General features: G+C 54.5%; 1 protein-coding gene across 4 annotated transcripts in view; it reads right to left on the bottom strand.

Annotated features, from left to right (window-relative positions):
* Positions 1 to 14,907, bottom strand: part of C1H1orf159 (chromosome 1 C1orf159 homolog) — a 32,478-nt gene extending 17,571 nt beyond the window's left edge. For all 4 annotated transcript variants that reach the window (XR_647277.3, XM_003890944.4, XM_021934720.2 and 1 more), the window contains exon 1: positions 14,731 to 14,907. The gene's annotated coding sequence lies outside the window, so the exon portion shown is untranslated. The remainder of the gene's footprint in view (positions 1 to 14,730) is intronic.
* Between the last annotated feature and the right edge of the window lie 4,104 nt (positions 14,908 to 19,011).

The raw sequence follows: 19,011 nt of genomic DNA, 5'->3' as shown, positions 1-19,011 counted from the left end.
AATGGTGTGATCTCGGCTCACTGCAAGCTCCACCTCCTGGGTTCACGCCATTCTCCTGCCTCAGCCTCCCAAGTAGCTGGGATTACAGGTGCCCGTCACCACACCCAGCTAATTTTTGTGTTTTTAGTAGAGATGGTGTTTCACCATGTTGGCCAGGTCGGTCTTGAACTCCTGACCTCAGGTGATCCACCTGCCTCGGTCTCCCAAAGTGCCTGAATTACAAGTGTGAGCCACCACGTGCAGCCTGATATGTTACTATAAATACCACTTAAGTCAAGATGATGATAGCGTTATTCAGATCCTCCATGTCTTCAGATGTTTCTGGTCTACTGTTCTAAGAATTGGAGAGAGAGAGATGTTAAAATCTCCTCCTATGATTGTGGGATTGTCTATTTCTCCCTTTAATCCTGTTGGATTTGCTTCATGTATTTTGAGGCTCTGTTATTAGGCACATGCATAACTGATGTCTTCCCTCCCCTGCTTTCCCTCTGGTAACACTCTGTATCTTGAAACTGATTTCGTGTTACATAAATATAGCCACTCCAGGCTGGGTGCGGTGGCTCATGCCTGTAATCCCAGCAACATGGGAGGCCAAGGCAGGCGGGTAATTTGAGGTCAGGAGTTCGAGACCAGCCTGGCCAATGTGGTGAAACCCCATCTCTACTAAAAATACAATAATTAGCTGGGTAAAGTGGTGCGTGCCTGTTGTCCCAGCTCCTTGGCAGGCTGAGGTGGGAGAATCGCTTGAACTCAGGAAATGGAGGTAGCAGTGAGCCAAGATCATGCCATTGTACTCCAGCCTTGGAGACAGAGCGAGACTCCATCTCAAACAACAACAACAACAACAACAACAACAACAAAAGCCACTCCAGCCTGATTATATATATACACATACACGTGTATATATGTGTGTATATGTATACATGTATATGTGTGTGTGTGTGTTTGTGGTTTTTGCAGTCACTTTCAGCCTACCTGTGTTTTTTATATTTAAAGTGTATCTTTTAGCTGGGTGTGATGGCACACGCCGCTAATCCCAGAGACTCTGTATAAAAAAAAAAAATTTTTTTTAAATCTCACAGACTCAGTCTATCAGTTCACGGTCTATCGGCCCAGGCTCTGTCGGCCCAGGCTCTGTCCGCCCAGGCTCTGTCCGCCCAGGCTCTGTCCGCCCAGGCTCTGTCGGCTCAGGCTCTGTCGGCCCAGGCTCTGTCCACCCAGGCTCTGTCAGCTCAGGCTGTGTCGGCTCAGGCTGTGTCGGCTCAGGTTCTGTCGGCCCAGGCTCTGTCCGCCCAGGCTCTGTAGGATCAGGCTCTCTCGGCCCAGGGTCTGTCAGCTCACGGTTTATCAATCAGCTCACAGTCTTGACAGTGCTGTGCTGTGTGTGATCTGTTATTTTTCTCTGGCTGCTTTCAAGATTTTAAAAGTTAATCTTTAGTTTTTAATCGTTTTGGGGCTGGGCATGGTGGCTCACACCTGTAATCCCAGCACTTTGGGAGGCCAAAGCAGGTGGATCACCTGAGGTCAGGAGTTCGAGACTAGCCTGGCCAACAAGGAGAAACCCCATTATCTACTAAAAATACAAAAATTAATTGGGTGTGGTGGTGTGGGCCTGTAGTCCCAGCTACACGGGAGGCTGAGGCAGGAGAATCACTTGAACCGGGAGGTGGAGGTTGCAGTGAGCCGAGATCACACCACTGCACTCCAGCCTGGGCGACGAGAGCAAAACTCCATCTCAAAAAAAAAAAAAAAAAAAAAAAAAAAAATTTGAAGTGATGGGTCCAGGTATGGTTTTATTCACATTTATACTGTTTGAGATTCTTAAAACTATAAACTTATGTCTTTCACCAAATTTGAAAGTTTCTGGTTACTGTTTCTTCAAGTATTTCTTCTGTCAGCTGTGCCTCTCCTCTCCTGGACTTCTGTAATTACCTGCATGTTAGGACATGTCCATATCTCCCTACAGGTCCCTGAAGTGTTAGACATTTCATCGATATTGCCCTACAGGTCCCTGAGGTTCTGTTCATGGTTTTGTTTTGTTTTTTTCCTCCAATCGCTTCCACCCTCTCTCTTTTTTTTTTTTTTTTCACAGATTGGACAATTTCTATTCCTCTGTCTTTGAGGACTCTGCCTATTTTCTCTGTTATTTCTCTTCTGTTATATTCATTTGGTGAATTTTAAAATTTCAGATCTTGGTTGGGTGCAGTGGCTCACACCTGTAATCTCAGCACTTTGGAAGGCTGAGGCAGGTGGATCACCTGATGTCAGGAGTTTGAGACAAGCCTGGCCAACATAGTGAACCCCCTCTCTACTTAAAAAAAAAAAAATCGCCGGCCGTGGTGGCAAGTGCCTGTAGTCCCAGCTACTCAGGAAGCTGAGGCAGGAGAATCACTTGAACCCGGGAGGCGGAAGTTGCAGTGAGCCGAGATCACACCACTGCACTCCAGCCTGGGTGACAGAGTAAGACCCTGTCTCAAAAAAAAAATAAATAAAATAAATAAATAAATAAATAAATAAATAAAATAAACAAAATAAAATTTCAGATCTTGGTTTTTTTTTTTTTTTTTTTGAGACGGAGTCTCGCGCTGTGTCACCCAGGCTTGGGTGCAGGGGCGCGGTCTCGGCTCACTGCAAGCTCCCCCCCCCAGGTTCACGCCATTCTCCTGCCTCAGCCTCCGAGTAGCTGGGACTACAGGCGCCCGCCACCACGCCCGGCTAGTTTTTTGTATTTTTAGTAGAGACGGGGTTTCACCATGTTAGCCAGGATGGTCTCGATCTCCTGACCTCGTGATCCACCCGCCTCGGCCTCCCAAAGTGCTGGGATTACAGGCTTGAGCCACCGCGCCCCGCCCAAATCTTGGTTTTTTTGTTTGTTGTTGTTTTTGTTTTTGAGATAGTTTCGCTCTTGTCCCCAGGCTGGAGTGCAGTGGCACAGTCTCGGCTCACTGCAACCTCCGCCTCCTGGGCTCAAGCGATTCTTTGCCTCGGCCTCCCAAAGTGCTGGGATTACAGGTGTGAGCTACCACGCCCAGCCAGATCTTGTATTTGTTTAACCTAAAATTCCCATTTGGCTCATTTAAACATGTTTCCTCTGCTGAGATTTCCGGCACTTTGTTCATTCTGCATGCATTTCCCCTTTCTTCACTGAGCACAGTCCCTAAGCCTGCTCCAAAGTGCTTTTCTGATGACCCCAGCAGCTAGGTCAGGGCACGATTCATATCTGTCGTCTTTCCCTTCGAGAAGGGCGCACATTTTCCCGGCTCTTCATATGTTAGTTTGAACTGCATCCCACCCATTGCAAACGTCACATTGTGGAGACACCGGATTCTGAGATATTCCTCTGAAGAGAATCCATGTTTCTACTTAGCAGGCAATTAATTTCATTAGATTCAAACTGCAAACGCTGTCACACCTGCGGTGAGCAGTGGCTCAGGTCACTGCATGGCACGGGGTGCATGCAGGGGTCAGGGGTTTGCCAGAAACGAGTGGCATCTACACACAGGACTCCTCCTCTCTGAGTCCTTCTGGGGCTTCTACTCTCATTTTCGAGTGGCTATGGGTGCCTCGCTCCTTCCCCTGCCTGCTCCTGGAACGAGGAAGGTAGCGTACTTTCTTTTTTGTTTGTTTGTTTTTCGGAGACACATTCTGCCTTGTTGCCCGGGCAGGAATGCAGTGGCGGCGATCCTCTCACCCCGGCCTCCTGAATAGTTGGGAATCAGGTAATGTTCTAGTCTTTTGTAGACACTGTTTTGCCCAGGCTGGTCCTGAACACCTGGCCTCAAGTAATTCTCCCGTCTCAGCCTCCCAAAATCCTGGGATTACAGGAGTGAGCTGCCCAGCCAGATAGTAGACTTTTTACTTTTTTTTTTTGTCTCGCTCTGTCACCCAGGCTGGAGGGCAGTGGCAAGATCTCAGCTCACTGAAGCCTCTGCCTCCCAGGCTCACGCGATTCTCCGGCCTCGGCCTCACGAGTAGCTGGGATTACAGGAGCCCGCCACCACGCCTGGCTAATGTTTTGTATTTTTAGTAGAGACGGGGTTTCACCATGTTGGCCAGGCTGGTCTCCAACTCCTGACCTCACGATCCGCCTGCCTCAGTCTCCTGAAGTGTTGGGATTACAGGCATGAGCCACTGCGCCAGGCCGAGATAGCAGACTTTCTGTCAGTGCGTTAGTCACCTCACACTATCATGTGGGGACTGTGGCTCTCCTCAGGGCAAAGATGCAAAAACAGGAAACTGTGCTGGCTGCTTCCTTCAAGTCTAAACTTGCCTCCAAAATTTGCCCCTCTCCACAGCCCTCAGGGAGCTGTTTCTCATACTCTGTCCAGGGTTATAGTTGCGCCATGGCAGGGTCACTCTGTTAGAAGTTTATTCTTTCACACTGGAAGAAGAACCCCATCGTATGGCTTTCTGTATCCAGAAACCAAAAGTTTCCAGACGGTGGGCACTGGTGTTGCTTCCCAGGGGCTCAGCTCTGGGCAGTAACAAGCCTGCGGTCTGGACATGGTGGCTCACACCTGGAATATCAGCTGCCTGGGAGGCTGATGCGAGGGGACTGCTTCAGGCCAGGAGTTCGAAGCCACAGTGCAGGTGCATTCAAACTGGTCGAGCCAGGAATGCACCTGCACTCCATCCTGCGCAACAGAGTGAGGCCCTGTCTCAAAGGAGACAAAAAAGCTTTGGCAGCACAGAACGTGGAGAGCACGGGCTGAAAGGACGAGTCTCTTTGTGCTACAGATCCTGGGTCTCCAAGGGATGTAAACCTGTTCACTGTCCGACAACAGCAGCAATCAACACTTACAGAGCACCTGCCACGTGCCAGACCCCACGCAAAGGGATCTGTCTTCACTAATGTCAACGATGCCTCTTATCGCCCCACTTTAAAGATAAGGAAAAAGACTTGAACAAGACCACACGGTGAGTAGGTGGCACGGATAGGCCCAGGCCAGGCCCTCTGACTGCAGAATAAACTGGTGTCTGACAGTTTTCAACTGCAACGTTCAGCAAATATGTTCAGCATGTCTGGCCAACTACCGTAAAATTGTATAGAAATTCTCAATTTAAGAAGTAAAGGCCAGGAGCAGTGGCTCACACTTGGAATTCCAGCACTTTGGAAGGCTGAGGCTGGAGGATCAAAGGCAGGAGTTTTGAGACCAGCCTGGGCAACACGGCGAAACCCTTACAGAAATCAGCCAGACGCTGGCGCTCGCCTGTGATCCCAGCTACTCGGGAGGGAGGTGGGAGGATCGCTGGAGTCCAGGAGGTTGAAGCTGTAGTGAGCCATCATCGCGCCACCACACCCCAGCCTGGATGACAGAGCAAGACATCTCAAAAAAAAAAAAGTAAATGCATTGGATTTAAAAAATAAATAGCCGGGCGCGGTGGCTCAAGCCTGTATAATCCCAGCACTTTGGGAGGCGAGATGGGTGGATCCACGAGGTCAGGAGATCAGAGACCATCACAAGCTAACCTGGTGAAACCCGTCTCTACTAAAAATACAAAAAACTAGCGAGGCCCGGTGGCAGGCCTGTAGTCCCAGCTACTCGGGAGGCTGAGGCAGGAGGAATGGCGTGAACCGGAGGCGGAGCTTGCAGTGAGCGAGATCCGGCCACTGTACTCAACCTGAGGCGACCAGAGCAAGACTCCGTCTCAAAAAAAAAATAAATAGGCGGTGGCTCAAGCCTGTAATCCCAGCACTTTGGGAGGCGAGGCGAGGAAGTGATCCGCGAGGTCAGGAGGTCGAGAGACCATCCCTGGCTAACGCGGTGAAACCCCGTCTCTACTAAAAAATACAAAAAAACTAGCGAGGGTCGCGGTGGCGGGGCGCCTGTAGTCCCAACTACCGAGAGTGAAGGCAGGAGAATAAAAGCGTGAACCGGGGCGGAGCTTGCAGTGAGCGAGATCCGGCCATTACACTCCAGCCTGAAGGCGACGGGCAGACTCACGCCTCAAAAAAAAAAAAAAAAAAAAAAAAGAATAAATAAATAAATAAATAAAAATAAATAAATAAATCAATCCTTAATATTAGACTATTAACTAAAGTAAAATAATAAGTGTGGGCGGGTGCCGCGGTGGCTCATCACCTGTAATCCCAGCATTTGGAAGGCTGAGGTGGAAGCGGATCGCGGTAGAGATCAAGACCATCCTGGCTAGCCGCGGTGAAACCCGTCTCTACTAAAAATACAAAAACAGTGCCCGGGCGTGGTGGGTGACCTGTACTCCCAGTTACTTGGGAGGCTGAGGCAGGACAATGGCATGAACCCAGGAAGATGGAGGTTGCAGTGAGCCGAGATCATACCACTGCACTCCAGCCTGGGTGACACAGCAAGACTCCATCTCAAAATAAATAAATAAAATAAAATAAATAATAATAGTAAGTGTGTTGTAGAATTTTCCAGCATACCCAGAAGTGAAATGTATGCCGACGAGAGCACAGAGTGTAACTGGAGTCTGTTCGCTAAGGTTCTGTGAAGCACAGGAATATTTTTAAAGATGGATTACAGTAAGCTAAACGTGCATATTTAATCTCCAGAGGAACCACTTAAAAAACAACACAAAGAGGCAGAACTAAAAAGTCAGCAGGAGAGATAAAATTGGATTAAAAAACACAACTCAATTCACCTACAAAAAAGGAAGGAAAAAGGAGGAGCAGGGAAAAGTAGGTGGAAAAATAAAATCGAACATAAAGATGGGGGATTCCAACCCAAACACTCTAATATCGGCATTAAATACAAATGGCTAAATCTTCAATTAAAAAGTATCAATTAACGTCACTAACTATTAGGGAAATGCAAACCAAAACCAAAATGAAATACTATTCCATACCCATGAGAATGGCTATTACCAAAAAAACAGAAATAAATGTTGGCGAAAGCATGCGGAGAGAATGGAACCCTTGTGCACGCTGCTGAGAATATAAAATGGTGTGAAAAACGGTATGTCAGTTTCTCAGAAACTAAACACACACACAGAATTAAACACAGAATTACCCTATGACCCAGGTACTTTACTTGTGGGTCTACACCCCAAAGAACTGAAAACCAGGACTCCAAGAGATGTTTGTACAACCATGTCTTAGCAGCACTGTTCACCACGGCCACCACGTCTGCATGGGCCCACCACGCTCACGTCACCACGCTTCGCAGCACGCCCACCACGCCACCATTGCCCGCAGCATCCGGCCCACCACGGCCACCACGCCTGCAGCGTATTCCACCACGCCACCACGGCCACCATGTTCGCAGCACGGCTCACCACGCCACCACGCCTGCAGCGCGGCCCACCACGGCCACCACATCTGCAGCAGCACTGTTCACCACGGCCACCACGCCTGCAGCATGTGGCCCACCACGGCCACCACTTCGCAGCAGCATTTCGTTCACCACGCCACCACGCTTCTGCAGCATGGCCCACCACGCCACCACGCCTGCAGCAGCATTGTTCACCACGGCCACCACGGTCAGTAGCATGGCCCACCACGCCACCACGCCACCACGCCTGCAGATACCCACCACGCCACCACGGCTACCACGTCTGCAGCATACCCACCACGGCCACCAATGCCACCACGCCTGCAGTATTACCCACCACGGCCACCACGCCACCACATTCGCAGCATGGCCCACGCCACCACGCCTGCGCAGCATGGCCTCCACCACGCCACCCTTCGCAGCATGGCCCACCACGGCCACTCATGTCTGCAGCATGGCCCACCACGCCACCATGTCTGCAGCATGGGCCCACCACGCCACCACCACATCTGCAGCATGGCCCACCACGCCACCACACGCCACCAGGCCTGCAGCATGGCCCACCACGCCACCACACCTGCAGCAGCATTGTTCGCCTTCACGCCACCACGCCTGCAGCATGGCCCACCACGGCCACCACGTCTGCAGCATGGCCCACCACGGCCACCACGCCTGCAGCATGGCCCACCACGGCCACCACGTCTGCAGCAGCATTGTTCACCACGGCCACCACGCCTGCAGCATGGCCCACCACGGCCACCACGCCTGCAGCAGCATTGTTCACCACGGCCACCACGTCTGCAGCATGGCCCACCACGGCCACCACGCCTGCAGCATGGCCCACCACGGCCACCACGCCTGCAGCATGGCCCACCACGGCCACCACGTCTGCAGCATGGGCCACCATGGCCACCACGCCTGCAGCAGCATTGTTCACCACAGCCAAAAGGTGGGAGCAAGTGTCCACCCACAGATGAATGGATAAACCAAACGTGGTCTATACACACAGTGGAATATTCTATAGTCCTGAAAAGAAACTTTGGATGCATGCTACAACAAGGATGAACCTTGAAAACACTATGCTAAGTGAAAGCAGCTCATCACAATAGGAGAAATACCGTATGATTCTACTCATGAGGTTCCCAGGGTCGTCCGTCAAATTCATGGAGACAGAAAAGACAATGGTGGTTACCAGGGGCTGGGGGCAGGGAGGAACGCGGAGTTGGTGTTTAATGGGAACAGTTTCCTTTCCTTTCTTCCTTTTTAAAATGTCTTTCTTTCTTCCTTTTAGAGACAGAGGTTTGCTGTTGCCCAGGCTGGAGTGCAGTGGTGCGATCGCAGCTCACTGCCATCTTGAACTCCTGGGCTCAAGCAACTCTCCCGCCTCAGCCTCCCAAGTAGCTAGGACTACATGCCTGCCACCACATCTGGCCAATTTTATTTTTATTTTATTTTATTTCGGTAAAAAGGGTGCCTTGGTGTTTCCCAGGCTGGTCTTGAACTCCTGGGCCCAAGCGCTCCTCTCTCCTGCGTGTCTTAATGCATGTGCACTGGATAAACACGCGTGTAACGTAGGACCCATGTTCACTGAGAGGTGAGACATTTACATGTAAGACAATGAGGCCCTGTATGGCCAAAGGTGAGGCGGGGCCTGGAAGTCACGCCAGTCACGTCCTCCGTGGACCTTCAGAACCAGTCCGTGGTCGGCGGTGTCTTACCAGGAGGAAGTTACGGACAGTGATGCTGTAGTTATGGCTGGGAAACAGGGAGTCAGTTAGCGCCTGGCAACGAGCCATCACTGTTTCCATTCCGCTCATCTCAGGCCAGTGCCTGCTCAACTGCTAGAGAAAAGGAACTGGAGCCTCATTCTTTAAGTGTGTGTGTCGGGGTGTGTGTGTTATTTAATCCTTGCCTGGCACAGCCTTAGGTCCTGATTATAACTTGGTGTCTTATTGCCACAGTCTGTCAGTCTTGTGATCACCACTTTAACACTAATGCTGGTCAGTTGTGTCCAAACCGAGTATAACCAGGTGTGTCCAACTTCCCATCCTTTTATGGCCGGAAATTCAATTTTGAAAGTTTCTCTGGGGTCCCCTTGGCCAAGAGGGAGCTCGTTCAGTCGGCTGGGACTTACGATTTTATTCTTAGTTTACAACATCAGTAATACAATGAACAGGCAAATCAAACAATGGGAGATATTCACAGTACACGTACCAGACAAAAGCCCTGTATATGGAATATATAAAGGACTTTCACAACCTGGCCCTCAAAAATTGGGCAAAAGACGTCCTCGGACACTCAGAAAACGTGTGCGAATGGCAACAGGTGGGTGGAGTACCCGACACGGGTGAGCATCGGGGAAATGCAAACTAAAGCCTCTGCCACCAAACGGTACTCGGCCCCTCCACTGTGGCGACACATGGAACCACTGGGACTTCCACACCTGGGATGCCGCCTCCCCCGGGCACGTTCCCAAGAAAAACACCACCTGCCCACCAAACGTGCACAAAAATAGGCCCAAGGTCTTCAGACGCTGGAAACCCACCCGAGCGCCCTCAGAGACCACGAGCCCGCAACAGCGCGTCCCACAGCAGCTCCTCGTGCAGCGCCTCAGAGGAAACTCCAAAACGGTTCTCTGTGTGAACCGTGGCAGGCGCAAAACCGCCCACACATGTGACTCCTAACACTCAGAGTCAGCGCTCTGGTCCTGCGCGGCAGGCAGGCACTGGAACAGCCTGCGAGGCGGCCTCCGCGGGTCTCAGGCAGATTCTCCATCACGACAGGAGTCTGGGTTACGCAGGTGAATCCTTTGTCAAAACAAGTTAACTGGACACAAGCTCTGTGTGTTTCACTGCATATAAATTATGCCTCAGTAACTAAATAAATGCATTTTCTATTTTGAAAATCTCATTGGAGCCACAAAGCTACATAATGGGGTGAAAATTTCTACAAGTCAATGTAAAAGTTAGTGAGAATTTAAATTGTGCTATCCACTGTTTCACCACCCTTATTTTCCCTTAGAAGAACTGGTTTCAGGGCAGGTGTGGTGACTCCGGCCTGTAATCCCAGCATTCTGGGAGGCCGAGGTGGGAGGATCGCTTGAGCCCAGGAGTTCAAGACCAGCCTGGAAGTGAGATCTCATCTCTACCAAAAAAAAAAAAAAATAGCTGGGCTTGGTGGCACATACCCGTGGTCCCAGCTATTTGGGAGGCTGAGGTGAAAGCCTCTCTTGAGCCCCGGAGGTCAAGGCTACAGTGAGCCACGATGGCACCACTGCACTCTACCTGGGCGACAGAGCCAGACCCCGTCTCAACAACAAAAAAGAATTCGTTTCAATGAAAAAATGATGGCTCAGGTCACTGTGATTTTAAATAAGTATCATCTTGCAAAACCACCCTGTAAAAGCAACCACCGGCTGGGGCAGTGGGTAGACCACACCCACGCTCACCGTAATGCCAGCCTCCCGGCAGCAGTCACTGAACAGGGAGGCGGGAGGGCCCGCTGGCGGGCTTCTCACGCTGCCGAACCCCGGTAAACACAGCCCCAAGGGCCGGCTGGAGCTTCCGCTGCACCCGTGTAGCTAATGCTGGTCATCTTCATAGCAAGCAAAGGAAGCCAACGTGAAACGTAGCTTTAAGGGCCCAGTGAGAACTGTCTGGGAGCCTTAAACGCAGGCCTCTCTATCTAAAGATCCCCTCTCCTGCTGTGATAGAAACAAATACCGCGAACCCCTTGATGGGCTGTGAAGGAGACATCCCCCTTTGTTGACCTGCACGGTAGACGCTGCCCACCTACCCCTGGGCTCAGCACACCCGAGTCGGGCTGTTGCCATAGGTGGAGCAGGGCAGGATCGGGCCCACCCCCCACCAGGAAGGTCAGGCCAGCATCAGGTGATGGTCAGGTGGCTGTTAACTGTCTCTCTAAAAGAACTGGTCGCAGCCAGCGCCAGGGAAAGGCAGCTCCCAATAGCTAGAAAACACCCGAAACCGGTAGCGTGTGCACTGAGAGGCAAAACGGCGGCATGTAACTGGTCTATGACCTTCCAGGGACGTTTGACAGGCAAAGGAAGAACGCCTCAGGTGAGCATGAGCACTACTCCAGTGAACACACGGCGCATGCTCCCTCCCTCCAGGGACCACAAGGCGCATGCTCCCTCCCGCAGGGCGCACACGGCGCATGCTCCCTCCCGCCAGTGAACACACCGCGCATGCTACCTCCCACCGGTGAACACACGGCGCATGCTCCCTCCCTCCAGGGCCCACACCGCGCATGCTCCCTCCCTCCAGGGCCCACACCGCGCATGCTCCCTCCCTCCAGGGCCCACACCGCGCAGGCTCCCTCCTGCCCTCCAGGGACCACACGGCGCATGCTCCCTCCCGCAGGGCGCACACGACGCATTCTCCCTCCAGCAGGGCACACACGGCGCATGCTCCCTCCCTCCAGTGAACACACGGTGCATGCTCCCTCCCTCCAGTGAACACACGGCGCATGCTCCTTCCCTCCAGGGAAAACGCGCATGCTCCCTCCCTCCAGTGACCACACCGCGCATGCTCCCGCCCACGTGCAGCAGGCTGCTGCGTGGGTGGACAGCCCACCCTGAGGAAGGATCAGGGAAGAAGGGGTGCAAGACCCTAGACGCCTGCCAGCGTATAAAACCCCAAGTCAAAAGGTGAAACCACGCACCTGATCTCTCACAGTGCCAGCCTGGCCCTCTTCCAAGGGTACTTCCTTTCATTCCTGCTCTAAAGCTTCAACTTTCACTCCTGCTCTAAAACTTGCCTCAGTCTCTCCTTCTGCCTCATGTCCTTCCACCAAATTTTTTCTTCTGAAGCGGCGAGATTTGAGGCCGCTGCTGACATACTTTGGTGCCGCGACTCAGATACATTCTGCAGGTAACAGAGCTCTGCGGGCTCACCTGAGCTCCATGCTCCATCTCAGCACACACAATCCTCAGCCGGAGTGGTGAGAAGCGGTGGCTCTTTCTTTTCTTTGTGAAACAGGCTGGAGTGCATCGTTGTGATCTCGGCTCACTGCAGTCTCCACCTCCGGGGCTCAAGTGATCCTCCTGCCTCAGTCCCTCGAGTAGCTGGGACTGTTAGTGGCAGAACATATCCCACTTCTGACACCAAAGCACGTTAGCAGCAGTGAATCTCAATTCTTCCCTCCTCCGAAGAAAGAATTTGAGCGGCAGGAGGCAAAAGAGACCCAGGCAGTTTTACAACAGGAGCAACAGTTTATGAAGAAGCTTTAGAGCAGGAATGAAAGGAAGTAAAGCACCCTTGGAAGAGGGCCAGGCTGGGGGACCTGAGAGATCAAGTGCGTGGTTTGACCTTTGACTTCGGGTCTTCTACTGGCAGGCTTCCGGGGTGTGTTACTTCTCCCAGTTCTTCCCTCGGGGTAGGCCATCCTCACGCACGGCTGCCAGCACTTGGGAGGAAGTATGCGTAGAGTTTACTGGAGTTGTGCCCACGCTCCCTCTAGGCCTTCTTTTCTGAGACGGAGTCTCGCTCTGTCACCCAGACTGCAGTGCAATGGCGCGATCTCGGCTCACTGCAGCCTACCCCTCCCGGGTTCAAGCAATTCCCTCCTGCCTTAGTCTCCCGAATAGCTGGGACTATAGGCGCAGGCCACCACGCCCAGCTAATTTTTGTATTTTTATTAGAGACGGGGTTTCACCATATTGGCCAGACTGGTCTCGAACTCCTCGCCTTGTGACCCGCCCACCACCACCCCCCGGGCCTCCCAAAGTGCTGGGATTACAGGTGTGAGCCACCACGCCCGGCCAAGGCCGCCTTCACTGACCAGCCAAATGTCCCTGGTAGAGGGGCCCTCTTCTGCCCTGCTCATGTCTGACTAGCAACCTACTTTAACGGGCCACAGGCGCTTGCCACCATGCCTGGATAATATTTTGTATTTTTTATAGAGACGGGGTCTCCCTATGTTGCACAGGCTGGTCTCAAGTGATCTCACACCCCAGCACCCACAACCGTTCTTTAAATGAGCTACCCAATAAGTCAAAGCTACGGTGGAGAGCAGCGGCAAGGCAGGGAGGGGCTGGGAGGTATCTCGGGTTCCCGGGATGCTGCCCGTGGACCCCAGCGCTGAGGTGACTGCGCGTGGAGACACCTGCCTGACCGGCTTTTAGGAGGAGTACTGGGGGCAGGATGTGTGTGTGTCAGGAAAATAACGTTTCTGTATAATTCATAAACATATACGTTAAAAACAACGTGGCCATGACGCATCCTGGCTGAACGCAAACGGGGAACGGAAACCTGAGTAATTGGGCTCATCACTGAACATCCCGGGCGGCTGCCCCTACTCCGGGGCTCGGAACCGGCACCCTCTGCGAGGACGAGGGTTTCCCAGGTTAAGCCATCAGGAAACGGGAAGACGCCTAAGAATGATACAACGGACTCTGGAGGAAAGGGTGGGAGGGGGCGAAGAATAAAAAACTACAAATAGGTTGCAGTTTGTACTGCTCGGGTGATGGGTTCACCAAAATCTTTCACAAATCACCACTAAAAAGCTTACCCATGTAACCAAACCACCTGAGCAGTAACCTACGGAAAAATAAAAGAGGAAGACGCAGCTCTGCCTTCTCTGCACACTGTGGTAATACTAAGAAAAACGAAAACCAGAACAGGGTGCCAAGTTTGACATCCTGAAATTTAACAGGACGAGGCGGGTAAGAATTCAGTCACAAAGTAGTTTCCCAGGGAAGAAGCCGCGTTTGCTTTGAAACGTGGTAACAAATGCACCCGAACACCTGGGCTTAAATTACACCCAAACTAAAACATCGACTCGCTGCCACCGCAACGACGCGCTCCTGAAAAACTGCCCCCCCACTAGCCCTCGGCTACTGCAGGTGACAAACGGACAAAAACAAATCCCAAAGCCTCGCGGGAAAAAGACCCGAATCGTGGCCGACTTCTAGGACACCGGGGACCGCCGGGGCCCCCACTCCCGCCTGCGGGGAAGGAGAGGCGAGCGCGCCCCCTTTCTTCTCCCGGGGGCCCGTCCTGTCCCCTCCCCAGGGACCCCTTCCCCTGTCCCGGGAGCCCCTCCCCTCCCCAGGGACCCCCTCCCCTGTCCCGGGAGCCCCTCCCCTCCCCAGGGACCCCCTCCCCTGTCCCGGGAGCCCCTCCCCTCCCCAGGGACCCCCTCCCCGCCCCTCCCTGGGCTCCCCCTTCCCTCCTCAGACGCCCCTTCCCCTCCCCAGGCGTCCCGCTGGGCCTGGGCGCCTCTCCCCAACAGGACGCGGCCAGGCTTGCTGGGAGGCGGCGACGAGGACGCGGGCCCAGGCGCGGACGGCTTCTCCGCGCGCTGAACGATGGGGGACGTGCAGGGGGCGTCCCTCGGGCCGGGCCGGGGCCGCCGACCTTTGTCTGCCTCTCGCGCTCCCTGCGCCTACCCAGCCGCCCAGACGGACCCCGGCGCCCCCACTCGCTGCCTTCACGCCCGCCCCCAGCCCCTCACTCACCCGGGCGGCCTCCGAGTTTCTCTTTCGTACACCCCGCCCTCAGGCGGCGGCGCCGCGCCCCCTGGGACTTGTAGTCTTTCTTCCGCCCCGGCCCCGGCACCAGGCCCCGCAGCTCCCACAGAAAACTACAACTCCCGGAGGCCCGCGCGAGAGCCGCCCTCGCCCGGTGGTACCGTCGCGCGAGGCCGTGGGTGGGGTGCCGGGGCGGGGCCGGAGCGCCCTGGGAAATGTAGTCCTGGAAGACCCGGCGTACGATTCGGGCCACCCCCCGATAGGGAGGGACTACATTCCCCAGGATTCCTCGCGCGCCGGCTGCTTGGCGTTGCCGGGAGACGGGGCGGGGCGTCGTCGGGGTCTCCCGGGCGACCACCCAAGAGTCGGCGTCCTTAGTGTTCCGCAGGTTTAGGCGGAGGCGGAGCGTTTGGGGGCGGCCGGGGCTGTGGCTTCGGCTTCGGCTTCGGCTTCGGCTTCGTCTGCACCAGGTTTGGCCGCGGGCGCGCGGAGCCCCCGCCCTCCAGACCCACGGAGCGCCCCGAGCGCCTCGCGAGCCGCTGCCAAATGCGCCCGAAGTCCGCGGCCAGCGCCTGTGCTGGGACCTCGGCTGCCGGGGTCGGAGCGCGGCGGGAGAGACCCCGGCTCGGGTGCGGGGCTAGGACGGCTGGGACCCGGAGGGCTCCCGGGGCTCCGCATCTCGGACGGGCCAGGGCCTTGCGGCCTCAGGACGCTCCCCCGTGAGTCTCGGCTGTCCCGGGGTCCGGGTGGCGTCGCTGCCGCACAGGCCGGGCGCGTGGGTTTCTCCGGGACTCTGCCTCTGAGCCACCCTCGGAGGAAAAGGACCGCTCTGTGCGTCCCGCGGCTCTCGCAGCTTTCGGCGAACACCTTTAAAGGAGCTCCCCGAAGGAACTGGGGGCGTCCGTCCGCTCATGAAAGGCTTGGGTCCTGTCGGTGTCCCCGGGCCCTCTCCTGGCTGGGCCAGCGCACAGGGTTGGGGGGCGCTGCAGGTGTCCCGGGGCCCCCAACCTCCCCAGACCCCCCAACCCCCTAGGACCCCCCCAGATCCCCCAACCCCTCAGACCCCCCAAACCCCCAGACCCTCCAGCTCTCTTGGCTCCCGGGAGCTCCTAGGCCCGTCCTGCGTGCTCTCTGGGGTTGTTCCCCGTTGGTGGACGCCGCTTCCGGATTCCCTCCCAAGTTTAAATGCCAGAGATTTCAATGGAAATAAAGCTCCCATCTTAACAGCGGGAGGATGTTTTCTAAACAGGAGTATTGGGGACAGGTGGGGAAGCCACGCTTGTATCTTCTCTTTAGAAGAACAGTGTTCGTCTGAGGGTCCATCCCAGGGTTCCCTCGGGGCCTCTGTAGAGGAGTTGATGCCACCAGTGCCTCTGGCCGTGGGACGCCTGGGCGTGGGCGCCCAGCACTAGGGCTTCGCTGACAGCTGCAGGGTTTCCGGCCATGCGCCCGCGGATGTGCAGCTTCTGTGTGTCGGCCCCATTAAGAGGAACCTGTCCTGGGCGACGTTTGAGGACCACGGGGAGGACACAGTCGCGGTCCCCTTCTCGGAGTCGAGTCTGTGCCACGGGCTCTTGTCGTCTGCGGCACCTCATCATGGAGCTGAGCCAGTGTTTCCACTTCCTTTTTGTGTGTGTGTGTTTGAGACAGGGTGTCACGCTGTCACCCAGGCTGGATGCAGTGGTGTGATCGAGGCTCACTGCAGCCCAGACCTCCTGGGCTCAAGTGATCCTCCACCTCAGCCTCCAGAGTAGTTGGGACCACGGGTGTTTGCCACCATGCCTGGCACATATTTCTTTATTTTTTGTAGAGATGAGTCTGTTTTGCCCAGGCTGGTCACAAACTCCTGGGCTCAAGCAGTCCTCCCGCCTGGCCCTCCCAAAGTGCTGAGATTACAGGCGTGAGCCACCATGCCTGGCGTCCACTTTCTTGACTATTTCCTGAAGACCAGCGTTTCCCAGCTCATTTCACAGGTGCAGAAGCTGCTGTGTCAGTTTCAAGTCCCTACCCCTTGGCTTGGCCTGGGACTGTGACCCTGGGTGACCACGTCCTTATGCTGGAGCTTGGTGCACGAGCGTCCCCGCCCCTTGTTCCATCACTCACAGCGGTCTGCACCTCTCCACACATTGGCCCCTGTCAGGGGGAAGAGGGCAAAGCCCTGGGGCTGCGGGAAGCTGTGCAGTGTACGGGCGTGTGTGCCTTGGGCCCGGGCTGCAGGCCCCAACAGGGCCCGCCCTGAACCTGCCAAACTGTGCTCTGAGACCGGCACCCACCCGACCTCTGGGAGCAGAGCCCCTACCGGCCTGGGCCAACCTGACAGCAGCTGCCTGGGCACTGGGCATTCCCTCGTCTGCCAGGCGGGCAGTGGATAGCTAGTCCTCTCCCTGGGGAAGGGAGATGAGGCCACACGAGATGTCCCTGGAGTCTCCTGAGGAACCCCACGGGGTGCACGTTCCCGAGAACATGAAAGGGTGCAGGATTCCAGTAGGCCAGGTGGAAACGTAAGGACATCTTAGGGTCGCATCAAGTTGAACGACAATCTCTAGACTAAAACAGAAAGGACGTTTACTACCCTAAGGGCCGCTTGGGCTGAATCCCATACTCAGGTTATAGTGGGGATGCTAGGTCTGAAGGCCACAGGGAAGCATCGTAAGTCGCAGGTGCCCGCAGATCACACCAGAGACCCCACAGACGTCTTGGGGCTGAGGGCACCCACCTCTGCCGACTGGGCTGTTTGTGTCCCTGAACGGGACTTTCCTCCCTGGAGATTTCAAATTCGGTATGGGAAGGTTGGGGAACTAAGTTGTGCACTAGTATTTTTTGTATTAAAATATAACCTATTTTATGTTTGTAATGTGTGGGGTTTTGTAGGGGCGGGTGTGTTTTTGAGATGAGGACTTGCTCTGTCGTCCAGGCAGGAGTGTGGCAGTGCAGCCTCAACCTCCCGGGCTCAAGGATCCTCCTCCTGCCTTGGGACCACAGGTGTGAGCTGCCGCGACCAGCCCAGCATTCATAGTGCTGAAGAGAACTTGTCCTGAGAGAGAGGCGGCTTTGCTGCTGAATCATCGTTCAAATGAGGAAATTATTTAGGCTCTATAGTTGAAGTGGAATCTTACTACATTTATGTAGGGTCTTGAAAAACTTAAGAGATTTTAGGAATAAACTATACTTTTAATGAGTCTGGAGGTGTATCAGTGATTTAATGGGGAAGATTTTGTTAATTCAAAGTGTTTGCAAAGGAGTTAGAACATACGCATTTGTAAATACAGTGTGCAATGTTGGCTAGTGGGCTGTGAATTCAGAGCACCAGGAGATGCCACCGTCTGTCCAGATGACCAGGATTTGACAGCCACAGCTGGTCCCTCATGCACTGCTGGGGGTGTGGAGTGGTGCGGCCCCTAGAGAGCCCTTGGCAGTTCCTTAAAAATTGGAACATGCAGGTGCTATGGAAGGCAGCAGTGGCATTCTGGGGCGTCCATTGCAGAGAAATAAATACTTCACACACTCGCTGGCAGCTTCATTTTAGTAGTTCCACACCTGAAACAACGCTCTCCCCCCAGGTGGGTGGTGAGCCCACCCCGTGCAGACAGCCTGAGGAGCAAGCACCGTGAAGAGGCCAGGATCCGGCTGGGCGCGGTGGCTCACACCTGGAATCCCAGCACCGTGAGGGCCGAAGCGGGCGGATCACTTGAAGTCAGGAGTTTGAGACAGGCCTGGCGACCATGGTGAAACCACGTCTCCATTAAAAATACAAAAATTAGCCGGGTGTGGTGACACACACCTGTAATTCCAGTTACTCAGGAGGCTGAGGCATGAGAATCACTTGAACCCAGGAGACAGAGGTTGCAGTGAACCGAGATCACGCCACTGCACTCCAGCTTGGGCCACAGAACGAGACTCCATCTTCAAAAAAAAACAGGAAAAAAAAAGGAGGCAGCATCCATATGTAGGCAACCCGCACAACTTCAAGGGCGTTGGCTGGTGAGAAAACCCTGCCTCCAAAGGGTGCGTGCTCGGTGATTCTACGGTCTACCATTCCCTCTTAAACTTTTTTTTAAGCAGAGACAGCCTTGCTGTGTTGACCGGGCTGGCCTGGAACTCCCTGGCTTGACCTGCCTACCTCTCGCTGTGCCTGGTTCGACAGCTCTTAAAGGGTAAAACGGTGGAGCTGGATCACAGATCATGGCGGTGAGCAGGGGTGGGGTGGGCGCCCCAGGGGTCCAGAAGGTTGGACCACTCACGTGGGCCCGGATGCCTCCTGGTCGTGAC

Source organism: Papio anubis, chromosome 1 (genome assembly GCF_008728515.1).
Source record: "Papio anubis isolate 15944 chromosome 1, Panubis1.0, whole genome shotgun sequence".
Taxonomy (NCBI): domain Eukaryota; kingdom Metazoa; phylum Chordata; class Mammalia; order Primates; family Cercopithecidae; genus Papio; species Papio anubis.
This window is presented reverse-complemented; position numbering and strand designations above follow the sequence as displayed.